Raw genomic sequence first — 19,184 nt, 5'->3', positions numbered from 1 at the left:
TACGAGATGGGTAGTGGGTACCAATTGGGTTGTGGGTGTGGGGGTAGATTTGAGAAATATACTTGCATGGGTGGGTGTGAATTTAAAAATTTTACCTATCATGGATGGTGAGTAGATGGTGAATACAAAAATATTATGTGAGTTTGGAGATGGAGGAAGGGGTATCAGCACCGCCCCATCCGTTTTTCCATCCCTAAATCTCGTTGCGTTGTTCTGTCTACTGATATGTCCATATATTTATTAAATATGTCATATCCATGTCATTCAACAATTATTTCATGCATTTTATTTTGTCTCTTTATTAAATACAAGAAACAACATGATAAGCATAAGCAGTGGAAGGCAGTTTGCATCAAAGACTTGAGAATTTGGGAGTTGGATATGCAAACTTGAGGAACTCGGCATCTTTCTCCAACAAAGACATCCTTTTTTCATCCAATGTTATCCATGCTTCAATGTCTTGGCCACACTTTGTTGGGACAAAAATGACGAGGTTCCTAAAATCAGACGCGACTTCCCCAAATGGAGCAATCCATTGCGGCTTGCCCCACCCGAAATCAAGCTCGTAAAACCTGAGATTACACCAGCTTGTGAAGGCCAAGATGTCTGGTTTTTCATAGGAAAACATGGTTTCAGCTGGTTAATAAAGTCCCCCATGGCTTCAAACCCTTGATCCCCTTGTAATGAATTCAAGTAATCTTCGTCGAAAGCTTCCACGGATTCTCGCATCAACTTGACCAACTCGAATAACTCTGTGCTTTTCTCGTCAGCAACATCTGCAGCGCAACTTGCCCACCAGATCAGGTTTCCAATGGAATTATGTGATAAAGAAGGGTTCATTCTTGGCCTAAGGTTCACAGCTTGAATTGCTATAGATGGTTTCGACGATTCCGAGTTTCTGCACGACACTGCCATAAAACGTTTCCAGATAAAACCCGATAAAGTTTGAACTCGAGACGGTGTAGCCTCGAGTTCCCCTTTAGCAATGGCCCTCAGTTCGGTTATGGACTTGGTGTCGAAAGTGAACCTCTTTGTAATGTAATTATTAGATTCCGGGAACCACAAGTTTTCCATCATTGACAAGTAATTTTCCGGCACTTCATTTCGTGGTGGAAACACCTTGGATGCCTCATCTAAACCATGAAATCCAACATCACGATAATGGGATCCTCGAGAGATTGTACCCCAAACACTGCATAAATTAAATATGTTTGCCCATCAATCAACTTATGATGTAGGGCGAACCCTATGGCTATCCCACCGCAAGAGAATATGGTGGCTTGGCACACAAGCAGGGGAACCTGATTTAACTCCTTGGAGAAAGGATGACACGGTAGCAATTTGTTCAATGACTTAACCTCATGGTGCTTGAGGAACTCAGACAACCGACAACCGGCTTGAGCCGATACAAATGGAACTCCTTCATCGAAACTGTCGACCAACATGTTGGCCTTGATCCGACCAGACAATGGATAAAAGAGGTTCAGGGTTTCTGAAAGTGAGGTCTTCAGCTGATGCAAGATAATGGCGGGAGTGAAACTGGTTTCACTGATGGAGTAGAACGAGATAATTGTGGCGTAAATTGCGGGGGTGAGTTGATCGAAGAAGGTGAGTTTGAAAGGTTTCATACCATGGATTTGGGGTGAAGATTGTCTGATGCTTTCTCTTGCAAAAATTTCAACTTCAAAGTTCAACATTTTGCAAATTTGCTAGAATTGCTCTTTTTACAAAGAATGGTGAACTCACGACATCCATATATACACACACACACACGTATATTTAGATAATTAGCTTAATACCTCTTCTCATCCTTGTATTATAGTTCAATTATGTTGCGAAAATGGATTTTTGAACACTCTTAGGCATGTTATAGAATGTGCAAATTAGTGTGAATCTGAACCCAACGGTGGTTGTGGAGGCTTTGAACCTAACGGGAATTGGATGCTGAACTGAACGGTGGTTGGAGGGCGCATGATGCCGTTGACATCAGAATTTTATTTTTCTTCCTTAAATAAGATCATATCTTTTAATTCTGTTTGAAATTAAAAGAACGAAACTAAATTGAATTTAATAGCTCTTTAGTTAAGATATTATTTTATGTAATTGTTACCTGAATCCACAATAAGAGAATATTATATATTAATAGACGAGCATAATATTATGCATTAAGGGTTCCTTGTTTCTAATATATTATTTACTTCATTATTCGAGCTTTCCAATAATTTTTCATGGTGAATATTCTATTTAAACCATATAATTTTTCATGGTGAATATTCTATTTAAACCATATAAACCTACAAGGTTAAAATAAAAACATTTTTTCTTTTTTCAGTCAATTTTCGGTGATAGAAAAAGATAATATTACAGTTCATTGATCACTACAAGTTGTGCTACTGTTATGCTCATATCGTTGTTGTATCTTGAGAAATAATCGATTGATGTCCTCCAGTATCGTAGAAACTGACAAATCTATCTTGAAAAAACTATATAAACAAGTCTCAATGTTTATGTCTATTTAATTCAATGATTATATACGAGTAAACGATTTCTAACTCATCCTTATTTCTTTTCTGTTTGGTTCACTATTTTATTATCATTTTCTTTACAATTTTCCTTTTCAGATCTTGTTTTGTCTAATAAATTATTAGTTTGATGTATATTTATTTTTATGAATTTTGTCTCATATTACCATTTTGCATAATCCTTACCCCTATTGAATTTTCCAGTTAAAAAAAGTTGACGTTACAATCAAATAAAATCAGAAAATATGCATAAAGATTCTAATTTCGTTTAGAAAAATCTAATTTAAAACTCCAAAACTTGAAATATTTGCTAAAATATATGGTTTTTTATTTTAATAATTTTATTAATTTCAAAATATTATTAATCGTACCAAACTGTTAAATATTGATTGTTGAATTTGACTATTGATCGTTAACCGTTGATTTTTTCCGTTGACTTTTTCTATTAACCCATACCTTTATGTTTTTCGAGGTCCTGAGCCCGTTTCCACAGTCTGTTTTGTCAAATTCTAACTTGAAAGTCTTGTTATGCATCATTTATCGCTTATAGTTATAATTAGGCTAAGTAAATTATGAGATTTTGGACTTATTGTTTGGTATTATGTTTTGAAGGTGATCACGTGTCTCCACATAATTCTCCAATAGATCTCAACCACTCATGCCCAACTTATTTTGGTTTCGCACATTTTTCTAGAGATACGTGTAAGTGTTATTGAGTGACTTACTGGTCTATTTCTGTTTAGATATATTATTGTAGTACTCATAGAGTAGTGTGTTATTTTTAGGTCACCATTCCGTGGGACTTAGTACTACAAATAGTGGAAGCGTAACACTTAGCCAGTATTTCTTAGCTGCTATAGGTGTATCCCTTTGACCTATTTGATACATTTGATATGTTTTGCTATTATATTGTATTATGTTATCTATATGCATGTTCGTATTATGATTATGTATGTTTGTGATGAGTCTGATTTATTATTAATATTGTATCATTTTTAATCAGTATATTGATGTATTTCTATCATTTGTATAGGATCATCTATAGAGAATAATGTCTCTGTCCTATTTCTATTTGGGATTGTGACCCCCTTGACCCGTCATGGATATTACGATCGAATCTCAGAGATCACAACAGAGTTTAGATTGAACAAAAATCAAGAGGATTAAAAATTTTATCATGCATCGTCGGTAATCATGAAAATCCATAAATAGATGTAAGGGTTCAAAGTATAACCAATGTGCTACGAGTTTAAAATTCAGAGCAGATAAATCGATTAAACATCCTCAATTCCCATAAATAAACGTAACATTGACAGAAATCAAATTACCAAAAAAAAGTCTGAAAATGTTCATACAATGAATGATGATAAAACAGGCTACTAACGATCCTCCAAGTACCAGTCGTAGTCCTAAAGGTATGAACAATTTGAAAAGACATAAACTAAAAAGTGATCTATGAAGCCCAGGGTATCCTCTAAAGTAAAATAAATACAGTAATATAAAATAATACAACACAATTTAAAATGCAACGATAATTCAGATGTAAATATTCAAATATATAGCATCAATACCATACAACGTTACCCTCTGAAGAGGTACCAAGTCAGAATGTAAAAAAAAATCAGGACGGGGAACAAAGTTCCATGGAGAATCAAGATGGGGACTGAAGTCCCATCTAGAATCAGGACGGAAACAGATTCTCGTGTAGAATCAGGATGGGAAACGAAGTCCCACGCATAATTAGGAAGGGGAACGAAGTCCCATGCAGCATCAGAAATACATCAATGAGAAGATCATGAATGTTGATATGTTATACATAAATCAGAAATGTCACAGATAAATGGAATCAGATTGCGAACATGCATTCAGACAGTAACATGTAACATAATAGCACAATACATCAAAAAGTATTGAGCAGGTCTGAAGAATACACCTATAGAAAATAATATTTATTAGCTAAGCCTTACGCTTCCTACGGTCAGAAGTACTAGGTCATACGGAATAGGAATACGTATCACGATACGAGCGACCGAAATCAATCTGAGACAGACGGGACTAATCATTGTCTATTGGAGAATGATCCGAAGACCTAAGGGTATCAGGGTCAGTTTACGAAAACAACATCAGAAAATGGGTCTTTTAAAAAAACTTGAAATTCTTCCCCCTCGATAACGTTAACACTGATAGCAAGCGAGAAATGGCGACACTGGACGAACGGGCACGATATGATGAGCAACGGGGTACCGGAGGTGTAAACCAAAGTTAATACAAAAGACAAACAAAATGGATTATACCAAAAATGACACTTAAATTTTTTCAAACAAAGTGAGAGGGAAACTATGCACGATCATGTTTGCTCAACAGAGAAAATAGAGAAAAGGGGAAGGGAGTTGGGTTTTAAACCCACCTATGGGAAAATTACACCCTAAGCCCCTAAAATTCAATAAATTAGCACTTAAGGTCAATATTTAAAAACATTACAATTCAGCCCCTAAACACTAGGGTTTGACAATTCTCCCCCTTAAGAAAATTTCGGCCTCGAAATTTTATCTTGAAAAAAATAAGTGGAAATTACTCTTCCATAAATTCTCTAGATTCCCATGTGGCCTCTGAATGACTACAGTTACTCCACATAACCTTAACCATCGATATACGATGACTCCTCAGAACATGATTATCATAGGCAAGAATCTGAATTTGCTCCTCCTCATAATTTAAACGAGTCTCAGCTCGATATCTTCAACAGAAATGACATATGACTGGTCAGAAATGTAATGTCTCAACATAGAGACATGGAAGACATCATGAATGCGCTCAAGCTCAAGTAAGCATCAGGACTAACTCGACGCATAATATGATAAGGTCCAATAAACTTCAGACTTAACTTGCCCTTACGGCTAAACCTGAGAACTTTCTTCTAGGAGATATTTTCAATATCATGTCTCTTTATATCCGCATAAGACTTTTTCCTATCAAAAGCATCCTTAAGCCTATCTCGAATCATTCTAATGTACTCTCAATCTCTTGAATAAGATCAGGTCCCACAAATCTCCTGTCAGATAACTAAGTCTAACACAATGGTGTACGACACCTACGACCATACAAAGCCTCAAAAAAGCCATCTGAATACTAGTATGATAGTTGTTGTGGTAGGAAAACTTAGCTAATGGCAAGTGATCCTCCCAACTTCTCGTAAATCAATAATACACCCTCTCAACATATCCTTCAATATCTGAATAACCCACTCATACTAACCATCAGACTGGAGTTTAATCAGGTACTCAATGCCTTATGAAGATCATTTCAGAATCACGACGTAAACCTAGGATCTCGATAAAAAAATAATAGACAATGGGAACCTATGGAGACGAACAATATCATAAATATGCAAATGAGCCAATATTTCTAGATTATAATTATTTTGAACTAGAATGAAGTGAATAGATTTGGTGAGACGATCAATGATAACCCATATTGAATCCTTCTTAGATCACATCAAAGGAAATCCACTAATAAAATACATAGTTACTCGTTCCCATTTCCACTCAGGAATCTGAATTGGTTGAAGTAAATCGGAAAAAAATTTATGCTTAGTTTTCACTTGCTAACAGGTTAAACACTTAGTCACATACTCAGTGACATCTCTTTTCAAACTAGACTAGTAGTACCTTTCTCTGAGATTCCGATACATTTTAACACCAGTAGGATGCATCAAATATAGACTATCATGAACCTCACGTAAAATAGCAATCTGTAACTCATAATCATTCGGAACATAATAACGTCCTCGGAAACATAATACACCATCCTCATCAAAGTTATACTCAGGATCAGAACCCTGCTTAGTTCGTTTTGCAAACAGAATCAGATATGTATCGAGAAATTACTTCGACTTAATTTTAACCGGCAAGGTAGCTTAATTCGAAGTTCAGCTAGCAAGGTACCATCATCATATAAACTCATACCAGCGATGTTGTCTCAAATTCAGATCCCTCTAAGTTAACTGATATTTCAAACTTTTGTAATCGGTGTAGACACAACATTTTTCACTATAAAGGTAGTGCCTCCAGATTTTCAACACAAATATCACTCCAGCTAACTCCAGATCAGGCGTAGGGTAATTACACTCATGCAGCTTCAACTAACGAAACACATAAGCTACCACTCTACCATCATGCATCAGAACAAAACCCAAACTCGTATGTAAAGCATCACTGTAAATTGTATAATTCATTCCAAACTCAGGTATAATCAAAACTGGTGCTTGGGTCAGAACATATTTTAGTCATTCGAAACTTGATTGTTAAGCTTCACCCTATAAGAATGGCATATTTTTCTATAGAAGTTTTGTCAAATGAGTTGTAATCAAAGAAAAACCCTCTACGAACATCTGATAATAACCCGCTAAGCCCAAAAAACTATGAACCTCGGTCACATTCTTCAGTTGTTTCAAACTCATAATAGCCTCAATCTTTTTCAGATCAATAGAAATACCCTTTGTTAAAATAATATGACCCAAGAACATTACCTCACTAAGCCAGAATTCACACTTGCTGAACTTAGCATAGAGTTGTTTTTTCTTTAGAGTCTGCAAAACAATTCTCAAATGCTCGTCGTGATCAGCATCAGACTTAAAGTAAATTAGAATATCATCGATGAAAACAACAATACACTGATCCAGTTACGATTGGAAAACCCGATTCATCATATCTATAAATTAGTCAACCCAAAAGACATTATTATAAACTCATAATGACTATATTGAGTACGAAAAGTCATTTTCGGAATGTCATAATCTTTCACCTTAAGTTGATAATAATCGGATCGGAGATCAATCTTGGAGAAAATAGTTGTACCTTAAAACAAATTAAAAAAATAATTAATGCACGATAAAGGGTATTTATTCTTAATCGTCAGCTTATTCAACTTCCGATAATCAATACACAAGCACAATGAGCCATCATTTTTCTTAACAAATAGCATGAGAGATCCCCATAGAGAGGTACTAGGTTAAATAAACCCCCGATCCAACTACTCTTGTAACTGAACCTTGAGTTCCCTCAATTCTTTAAGTGCCACGCGATAAGGAGCCATGGACATCAGTGTAGTACCCAGATACAGTTTAATTCTGAATTCAACTTCCCTCTCAAGTGGTACACTAGGTAATTCTTTCAGAAATACCTCCTGAAAGTCTCTTACGGTACTGATTTGATCAATTTTAGAAGTAGACTTTCTCGAGTCTAAAACATAAGCAAAGTATGCCATGGCACCCTTTCGAATCATTTTCTCAGCTGCCAAGGCTGATATGACATTAGACAGGTAACTCTAACGCTCACCAATCAAAATAATGTCTTTGTCATCATGAGTTTTTAAAACTGCTCTCTTGCGTTCATAATTCAAGTCCACCCGATTTTTCTTCAACCAATTGGTACCAAGAATAAGATCAAACTCATCAAACGAAAGTTCCATAAGATTTTCCAAAAAGATCTCTTCATAAAGCTTGAGAGGGTAGTTTCAGTAAATTTTATCAAATACTACAAATTGATCGATAGGAGACTGATCAGTAGCATGACATGTAGTGTGTTCAACCGAAATGTCAAGACTATGGGCTACGGAACTCACAACATATATAACTGGGTAGACCCACCATCAATCAAAGCAAAGTAAAGAACAAAATTAATAATAAAAGTACCTATAATAACATTTGGCTCATCCTAATCCTTACAAAGTCTCGTATCATAAATAAGAGCATACTGTCTGGAATCAGTCCTCACAAAACCTTTAACCAGGACAGATCGTCCCTACCCAAAGAACCCGATACATGACTAGATGAGGCAGGTCAGTTCTAACTTTGACCTCTCAGAGTTTGAGATAATCCTTGAGAATGAGTAGGAGTCTGATAAGTCGGGGTAGAAGTCTAATAAGTCATAGTAAGTTGCAGGCAATCTCTCAGGAAATGCTCAGTAGAGCCACATTTGAAACACGCTCGCATCTTCTTGCAACACTCACCATCATATTGTCTACTACAATAAGTACATGTAGGAATAACCCGTTTTGTAGAAGAAACACTTATACTCTAATATCGACCGAAATAGCTAACATGTCTAGACCCAAGATTAAGTCTTAAAGTATCATCCTTCAAACGATTCATCGGACGAGCAGAACAACCAAAAGGACCCTTAAAACCTTATTGCTTCCTTTTTTTGAATGAAATACTCCCTATTGAGATCCTCTATCTCCTCAGTAGTCTTGGCTCGGTCAACTAGATTAATAAATTCCCTCACATGTAAGGCAGCAATCTTGCTACGGATCTCCAGATACAGACATTTCTCAAACAGTAGACACTTGTCTTTCTCAATAGTGATAAGTCCAATAGCATATTTGATGAGACGTAGAAACTCCAATTCATAATCCTAAACGGTCATATTTCTCTGTTTCAAATCAATAAACTCTTGTTTTCACTCTTTCAGATAGCGACTGCCCATAAATTGACTTTGAAAAGTACTCTGAAAAAAACTCGTAAGTCATATGTTTCTTTGGAGTAGTTATCTTCATAAAATTCCACCAATTTAGGGCATCCTCTTTCAACAGTGAAATAACAACTTGAAGTCTCTGTTCAACCAAATAATATATCTTTAGTGGCAGGAGTATGATCAGTCAAATTAGAAGAATTAGACGCTCGAGTATGTCTAGTTGGATCAGAAGAATTAGATGCTCAAGTACGTCCATCAGACGACTTGACCTCAGAAACAATAGGATCTCTATCCAGAATAATCGTCCAGCCTCCACGGCCTCGAGCATTATCATATCTGCGAAGAGTTACAGAAAGACGTATACTCAGATGGGGTGTCATACTAACTACTGTGTGATGTAATATCGGAAATAAATGAGTACACAAAAACTAAAGTCGGATTCTGTACTAGAGTCTCAAAATAGAATACTCACATTAGAAAACATATAAGTTTTAAATCATTTAACAAAAATTTATTGTCAAAACAAAATTTAGAAAATATTTCTCGTACCCAAAATTTTTTATGCATGTAAAAATTATTTTACATAACAGTATAAAATTTAGCAGGTAACACAGTCCAAGAGTTAAACCTAAGCTCTGATACCACTAAATGTGACCCCCTATACCCGGCTTTGACATTATGATCGAATCTCAGAGACTACAATAGAATTTCGATTGAACAAAAATCAAGAGGATTACAAATTTTATCCTGCATCATCGGTAATCATGAAAATCTATAAATAGATGTAGGGGTTCAAAATATAACCAATATACTTCAAGTTTAAAATTCAGAGTAGATAAATCAATTAAACATCCCCAATTCCCATAAATAAACATAACGTCAACAGAAATCAAATTACAAAAAAAAAAAGTCTGAAAACGTCCATATGATAAATTATGGTAAAACTGGCTACTAACGATCCTCCAAGTACCGATTGTAGTTCTAAAGGTCTGAACAATCTAAAAAGACAGAAACTAAAAAGTGAGCTATGAAGCCCAGTGTATCCTCTAAAGTAAAATAAATATAGCATTATAAAATAATACAATACAATTTAAAATGCAACGGTAGTTCAGATGTAAATATTCAGATATACAACATCAATATAATACAACGTTACCCTCTAAAGAGGTACCAAAGTCAGAATGTATAAAAAGCAAGATGAGGAACGAAGTCCCATAAAGTATTAGGACTGGGAACGAAGTCCCATGTAGAATCAGGATGGGGAACGAAGTCCCATGCAGTATTAAGAAGGGAAATGAATTCTCATGCAAAATTAGGACGGGGAACGGATCTCCATACAGAATCAAAATAGAGAACAAAGACCCATGCAGTATTAGAAATACATCAATGAGCATATCATGAATGATATCATGTTATACGAAAATCATAAATGTCACAGATAAATGAAAGCAGATTAGGAACATACATTCAGACAGTAACATATAATATAATAACATAATACATCAAAAAGTATTGAGCGGGTCTGAAGAACACACTTATAAAAATAAATGATAACAACTAAGTCTTACGTTTCCCACGGTTAGAAGTACTAGGTCCTTTGGAATGGGAATGTGTATCATGAGACGAGCGACCAAAATCAATATGAGACGGACGAGACTGATCAGGGTCTACTGGAGAATGATCTGAAGACCTGAGGGTACCGGGGTCGATTTATGAAAACAACGTTGGAAAAATGAGTTTCTGAAGAAACCTAAAACTTTTTCCCCTTGACAAAGTTAACGCCGACGATAATCGAGAAATGGCAACCACCGGATGAACGAGCATGACACAATGAGCAACGAGATACCGAAGGTGTAAACCACAACCAACAGAAACGACGAACAAATTGGATTAAACCAAAAATGAACTTAAGTTTTTTTTTAAATATAGAGAGAGGGGAGAGAGGGAAACTAAGCACGATCAGGTTTGCTCAACAGAGAAAAGAGCGAAAAGGGGAAGAGAATTGGGTTTTAAACTCACCTATGGGTAAATTATGCCTTAAGCCCCCAAAATTCCATAAATTAGCGCTTAAGCTCACTATTTAAAAACATTACAATTTAGCCCCTAAATACTAGGGTGTGACAGGGATCTTCTTTTGAGGGCTTTATCCCTATTCTAATTTCTATTTCTACTTGAGATCCTCTACGAAGACGATACTCCTATCATGTTTCTGACTGAGATCCTCTACGGAGAGCTACATCACTATCCTTATTTTTTATTATTCTAATTTGGGTACCACTTCGCAGATAACGTCCCCATCTTATTATCCGCGACGAAAGGTAAAGATATATGGAATTTTCTGTTATAATATTCTAGTAGTAGTTAATTGGTTTATTGTTGTCTAGTTTTAAATTTTCATATTTATGACATGTCTGAGTTGTCTATGGTATGTTGATATTACATGTTGCACTTAGAGGACACACTAAACATTTTGCTCACTTTTAGTTTTTGTCTTTTAGATTCCTCTTACTTTTAGGATTACGACTAGTACTTAGAGGATTTTTTTTCATATATCGTATGGACATTTTCAGTCTTTATTACATTTCTTTTTCGTTAACTATATATAGTGATTTTGGTATATTATACTTTTACTTGTTTTGGATTTTAAACTCGCATTATTATATATTTTATGAGATCGTATTTCTATATATGGATTTATATCGATTTCTGGACGACATGATGTTATAATCTAAATTTTGTATGTTTTCTATTAATCTGAATTATTGTGGTCTATGAGGTTCGGTCATAAGTCTAGATCGGGTTTAGGGGGTCACGAATTTAGTGTAACGATAATGCTTCTGTTGTGTCAGAGGCTTGATCAATAGATTAACAATGTTATCATCTGTGCGTACTCTACATAATTTCACGTCTCCTCAATCAATGATTTCTTGAACGCGATGGAAGTGTCTAATAATGTGTTTGGATCGCTAGTGAGATCTAGGTTCATGTCCATATGCAATGGCTCTATTGTTGCCACAACAAAATTTATAGCCATCTTATTTGTTAGGCATAACCCCCTGCTTCATTCATGAACTTCATGATATGAATGGCCAATTTTTTCGCTTCACTAGGTGTTATACATTCAACCTTTGTATCTTGTTTTGAACTTTTCTAGTTTACAACACCTCCATTAAGGCAAAACACAAAATTTAATTACGATAGTGAATCATCTTTATCGGCACAATTAAAAATGTGCATATGAACGACATGTTTTACCTCCATATATAAAAAAATTTGTGTCACTAGCCTTTCTCAAGTACTTAAATATATTTTTAATTGTGATACAATGATATTTATTGGGATCTACTTGATATTGACTCGTCATGTTAAGAAAGATGATGTATATGGACGAGTACATAGCATGTAAGGATAGTTCCAATGGCTGAGGCATATGAAATTTTACTCATGTTCCCTATTTTATGGAGTTGAAAGATACATTCTCTATTTGACTCTTAAAATTTATATAAATAAAATACTATCGTTAAAAAATATTTTCTTTATTTTGTAAGAGCCAAGTAATCTCAATGGTTAAATATCTTTAGAGGTCATGGGTTTGAGCACAAGCGATTATATGGTATTTGAGCATTCATTGTCAAATAGTTGAAAGTCTTTAGAACAAATACTACCACTTGTTAACACTTTAAATTAATCGAAAAAATTATTTTCATTTTGTAGTTATTAAAAAAATAATGATAAAACTAAGGGTAAAATACTTCAAATACCATTAATCTTTAAGCGTTGACTCGTTTATACCACTAACGTTTTAATTTTGTCAAATTTAGCACTAAAATTTATTTTTAAGTGCAATTATACCACTCCGCCGTTAATTATTTAACGGCACGATGAAATGATAGTCCTGCGCCATGACGTTGTTGACGTGGATGTTTTAACAATACGATGTCATTTTGGCACAACTATTTTGGTGCTCAGTAAACACAAAATAACATCGTTTTGCTTGGAAATTTTTTTGAAATATTGTGGTTGAGGGGATTTGAATCTTATTCCCATGAAAATAGATCTTAATGCTTAACCGTTGGGCTACCTTAAACCTGATCCTGCAACAATTCGAGTAGTTCATGGACATCGTTGGTCGACGTTTACCTCATCTCTCCGTTTTCCTTTATCTCTTGTCTGCAATTTGATCCAATTATTGTAGTGGGGGCTTACAAAAAAAGTTGGATTTAATTCAATTTTCCAAATTTCAATTGAAAATTGCAATTTGGGTTCTGGCCTGATAAAATCTTCCATCTTGGTAAGGATTTATAGATGGATTTGAGCAATTGAGCTTCGATCTTCGTTTGGGTGTTTTTCTTCTTGATTGGGTTTTTTTTAATTATCGATTGATCTTCAGTTTTTTATTTTTGGTTGCATATTTGATCTGGGTTTTGTTTCATTTACTGTTTTACTTTCTTGGTAGCTTAGAATAGGAAATTTCCTGTAAAAATGAAAGGGGGAAATTCGCCCATATATATCGAATGTTTGATCTGCTAGTAAATTTACCATTTTTGGGTTCTTTCAGTTTTTTTTTCTTTCCAATTTTGGTGGATAGTTTCTAGTTAGGGTTCGAAATCTATGATCGACATTGATCACTGTTGACCAAAACTTTGACCGGCGTTGATCGGGCATTAAACGACCTTTGACTTTGACCGAGTATATATATCCTGACGTTTTTCGACGTTCCGAATCTGATTCCGCAGTCTGTTTTTCGAAATTCGGATCTGAATGTCTCGAAATTTCCAGTCAAACCCGTTGAATTTGATTTTGACCAAAAATTCCAAATTTTTGAAAATTCATATTTTATACTTTCGACGTCCTGAATCCGAACTCTTTTTCGCCAAATTCGAACTCGGTAAGCTTTTTTTCACTGATTTATCATCCGATTCGATATATTTTTCAGAATTAAGCTCCGTTTTTTATGTAATTTATGTTGATATGGATCCGAGGAAATATTAGAAGATGATTTCAAGTTCGAGGGCATTCTAATGGAATTTAATGGTCGATCAGTATTGCACGGAAATCGAGGTAATACTTTACTACCTCTTTATGCTTTATGGAACATGTTGATATTGGTAAATGCATGAATAAGATAATGTTGATCACTTTTGTGGAGTTGAATAATTTATACACTTGATATGAATGTGGTAGAAATTCTGTAACTAAATACGGATCGAATGACTAATATAAGAGTTTGAGGAATTGTTAGAATTAAATTATAAGTTTGTGATCGGTGGTAAAGAAATCAGCCCTGGATTTGTAACTTATATTTTATATCATTAAAGGTTAAATGTTAAAGGTATTTGGATGGGAAATTATGAGAATACTCCGATATGGTAAAATTACAAAAATACCCTTATGTTGTAGGGTGTCAAGAATTATCCCTGTAAGTTGGTTAATAACTCTGAAAACACATATTGATCTGATATAATTACAGATGTGCATAAGAAATGATAGTTTTGTTTAGAAAATTTAGATAACTGGTTTTAACGTCAAAAAGGGTTTGCGCAAGATGCTAAAAGTTTGTTAAGGGATAATTTCAAGATCAGAGAATGTTCAGGAAAACAATTGACCATAGGATCTTTAAATTATAATTATTTTCGTTAAGAGCTAATACCGAAATTATTTGGTTAAGAAATTACGAATATGCTCTTGAAAGGTAAAAATAGTCCGAGTTGACCCTGAATAATAAAGTACTTTGAGGATTCGTACTTAACTCGATTAAGTACGGATTTGATTGTTAAGATCTTGACTTAGTGCAGAAAATTCCTGATAACCTGTTTGTAACTTCCGAGAAGGCAATTGACCTGAAAATCTCCGAGTTAAGAATAAATTATCGAGGGTGCTCTTTTGTCAGAATTTTTCGTATAGAATGGAATACATAATAAGTCTGAATTAAATAATAAGATCGGACAGAAGGAATTGATTAAACTAGTGTGGTCTGTAAAATGACCAAAATACCCTTGTGATGGAAATGACTCAAGAGTATCACCAAGTTCAGGAATAAATAGATATCCTCAAGCTTTGAAATGAATGGAAAAACATTGAGCACCAAAATGCCCTTATAGACTATACTAAGTAAATGTCTTGGATTAATTAAGAAATTGTAATAAACATGAATGTTGTACTTCTTTTTAATGTTATGAAACGCAATTTAAGCCGGTCAAACAATGATAGTGATATATCATTACTTGAATGGCATAGGTACCACTTGAATGCTAGTTCATCTCCTCAAGTTTGGATTGATAATAATTATGGAAGTACTCAGCTCAGATCAACGCTAGAGCGCATTCGATATTAAGAAGTGGATATTCGTAAGATAAATCAATCACGAATACTAAAATGATTTAAGTATATGACGAAAGTGAAATGAATGGAAGTACAACATGTACCTGAAACTCAGAAGTGTCTGAATTAATCTGGAAAACTCTGAAGTAACCGGGATAGACTTGCGTGCTAAATGAACTAAGTAACCTCAATGACTGAGGATTTAATAGGTGATTGGATGAGTTTGGAAACACTGATAAATATATATGATGAATTGTCTTTATGGGTCATGAACCATGAATTAAGTACGTCTGTATTTTCTGATATTGTTAAAACGTAGAAATGAAATAAAGACCATAGGAAGATCTATTCAGCAATGGTTACGAAGATGATTTATGTACAAGAATTGTTAGTATTAAAGAGTGAATACTTGGAAAGGCAATCAATTGACGGGTCGACACGCATTAGTTCTGAGAGTTGTTCAGTTCAAATAGTACGATAAACCGATCGATCAACATGAATTGTAATGTCTGAAATCTCTGTTTTTCTTTTATTAGCTCAAATCACTCAGGTTATTCCTGAACACTTTCCTGATGTATATGAATCATGAATGGAAAAACATTGAGCACCAAAATGCCCTTATAGACTATACTAAGTAAATGTCTTGGATTAATTAAGAAATTGTAATAAACATGAATGTTGTACTTTTTAATGTTATGAAACGCAATTTAAGCCGGTCAAACAATGATAGTGATATATCATTACTTGAATGGCATAGGTACCACTTGAATGCTAGTTCGTCTCCTCAAGTTTGGATTGATAATAATTATGGAAGTACTCAGCTCAGCTCAACGCTAGAGCGCATTCGATATTAAGAAGTGGATATTCGTGAGATAAATCAATCACAAATACTAAAATGATTTAAGTATATGACGAAAGTGAAATGAATGGAAGTACAACATATACCTGAAACTCAGAAGTGTCTGAATTAATCTGGAAAACTCTGAAGTAACCGGGATAGACTTGCGTGCTAAATGAACTAAGTAACCTCAATGACTGAGGATTTAATAGGTGATTGGATGAGTTTGGAAACACTGATAAATATATATGATGAATTGTCTTTATGGGTCATGAACCATGAATTAAGTACGTCTATATTTTCTGATATTGTTGAAACGTGGAAATGAAATAAAGACCATAGGAAGATCTATTCAGCAATGGTTACGAAGATGATTTATGTACAAGAATTGTTAGTATTAAAGAGTGAATACTTGGAAAGGCAATAAATTGACGGGTCGACACGCATTAGTTCTGAGAGTTGTTCAGTTCAAATAGTACAATAAACCGATCGATCAACATGAATTGTAATGTCTGGAATCTCCGTTTTTCTTTTATTAGCTCAAATCACTCAGGTTATTCCTGAACGCTTTCCTGATGTATATGAATCATAGTGGAATTCTAAAGTATCAACTTTAAATGTCTGATTAGATCGATTAGTAATTGATTCTCTCCAATAGGACCTTGTTCTTAGAATCTGATCAAATTGCACGAGTTTCATGTTATCCTTACCGATAATTACAAATGCCTCTGAAAAATGCTTGGATCCTCTAGTGTGTTCCCTATGTACTACATAATTGTTTTATCTGTTTTGAAATGTGGTACACTAAAATCTATAGTTACTATTTTATTATGCACCGACTTACCGGTGATGGTTTATAGACTATGATTGATATATGATTATTGGTTTTCACTGATATATGATAACGATGATTACAGACCTAATGTGACTCTTGGGTAGGCTCACGGGCCCCAAGATGCTCCATTAGGTTGGCTCCCTTTTGATGTGTGCTTAGGGTAAGCCCTATGGACTTACGAGCCTAAGGATACAGGCCCAAAGCCTATCCTTAGATGGCTTCCTTTTTGTTATGTGCTTAAGGTAAGTCCTACGGACGTAGTTCTGAGGAACTACGGATGGTGTACATGAAAAGGATTTAAACTACGAGTTTTTAAAGTGAAATTTCATTATGATTTTATGATGATTTACTGAACTATTACTCGTTTATTGTACCTACTATGATTTTATCATACTGTTGGAACACACTAGACATCCTATTTGATCTCATGAAAATGTGATACTATGAATGATTCCTATGAACTGTGATCTTCTTGGCTTCAACTCGATGAACTACTAATGGAATCCCAGATTATCTTGCAAATTGGTATACGTTTGATTTAATAAAGAAATTATGGCTTCACATTTATCTACATATCCTTTAGCATCACTTGGTAGTTCTATATTACTGAGCTTTCCGAAGCTCACTCTTTACTCACCATTGTAGGTTAAAAGAATTGTACCAGTACAACTATCAACATCAGTAAGGGAGTTCTTCCGGCGTTGTTTGTAGAGTATGGTACATGTGATTAGGGGGCATGTAGATTGCATTTTTGTTTTATATACAAGTCTGAAAATCTGTTTTATTTCTGCATACTGATAAATCATTTTATAAGTTACATGTTTTAATAAAAGTTTTAAATTTTCCGCTATTTTTACAATGGGTTGCTCTGGTGGCCCTAATGTGACACTCCAGATCGGATCGGGTTATCTGCATCGGTCTGAGGGGGTTATATTTAGTGGTATCAGAGCTATGGTTTGAGTTAAAAATTTTCAAGATAGACCGGCCGGTCGAATGTCAAAATATGTCTTATCAGTACATGCCCCTAAACTACAATCGTACATCTCTGAACCAGAACTCCAAGGTTGAGTTCCTATTTGTAATGAGCAAATTTAAGTTTTCATCCATTAGGACTCTATCGTTTTATAAATGAATACGAGTAACATCTATCTAAACACTGTGAAGTACCTCACGAGCCATGTGAGAGTTACTCATCTGAGAAATTTTGACCCGACTTCGGAAATTAAATTGGAATATGCTACTACTCTATGAGCATATTCTCATGACGAAGACTGAATTGATTACTCAAGGACATTTTCGTTTGAATTCTTTTATTGAAATAAGGAAAAGTTCTAATAAGAATGTATGCTCAACTGGTTAAGGATTAGTGGAGGATCTGTATTTCTATAGGAGCTACATGAAAGATATGAAAGAACAGATGGAAGTTTCATTTCTGCAATAATGTGACATGAATGAATTTCGAGGACGAAATTCTTTTAAGGAGGGGAGAATTGTAACAGTCCAATTTAGGGGCTAAATTTAAGAAATTATAAAATGGTGAATTTAATTAGAATTTTGGAAGGAAATTGAGGATTAAATTGTAAAATCACAAAGTTGGCAGACCATTTTAAGAAGTGCAGGAAGTTCAGTGACTAAACTCATGGTTTACCCATTTTTATTATGAGTTGAAATATAACCCCCATACGCATGTTTTTGCAGAATGATTTCCCAGGTTTTCCTCTCCAACAACCCTCCTTTCAACTCCGATCTACTCGCCGTCCGCCTCCGATCGACGAACCGAAATCACCATCGTGTTCGTTGTTGGCCGAGGAACAAAACCCCTCAAACCTTTCATCGTGAATCGTGGCCGTTTGTCGTTAATTTCAGTCGGAAGTATCATCGGTAATAACTCAATTTCAGTTGGTTTTTCATCGATTCACGACAATCCAGTCATCCGTTTACGACACCTCCCGCACCATCGTGTTCCTTGCATCATTCCGAGTCCACCGGTTTTCTCTGTTTCTCCGTCGTCACCGGCGCGTGGAGGCATGAGACTGTCAAAGTTTCTGACGTTTCGAAATCGAGCTCTCCGCCTTTCAAAATTGTGAACCAAGCTCTGTAAGTGCCTTGAAATCGCTTTAAAAATTTTTTTAGGAATTTTCCCGGGAATTTTCCGACACCATAGCACTGTTCACGCGCCGCACGCGCCACCCCCG

At 35.0% G+C, this 19,184-nt stretch overlaps 1 pseudogene; it reads right to left on the bottom strand.

Moving 5' to 3' along the window:
- Positions 1 to 323: 323 nt before the first annotated feature.
- LOC120132342 lies at positions 324 to 1,783 on the bottom strand (annotated as a pseudogene).
- Positions 1,784 to 19,184: the final 17,401 nt, after the last annotated feature.

This window comes from Hibiscus syriacus, unplaced genomic scaffold (genome assembly GCF_006381635.1).
Source record: "Hibiscus syriacus cultivar Baekdansim isolate YM2019G1 unplaced genomic scaffold, ASM638163v2 tig00110561_pilon, whole genome shotgun sequence".
Lineage (NCBI taxonomy): Eukaryota > Viridiplantae > Streptophyta > Magnoliopsida > Malvales > Malvaceae > Hibiscus > Hibiscus syriacus.
This window is presented reverse-complemented; position numbering and strand designations above follow the sequence as displayed.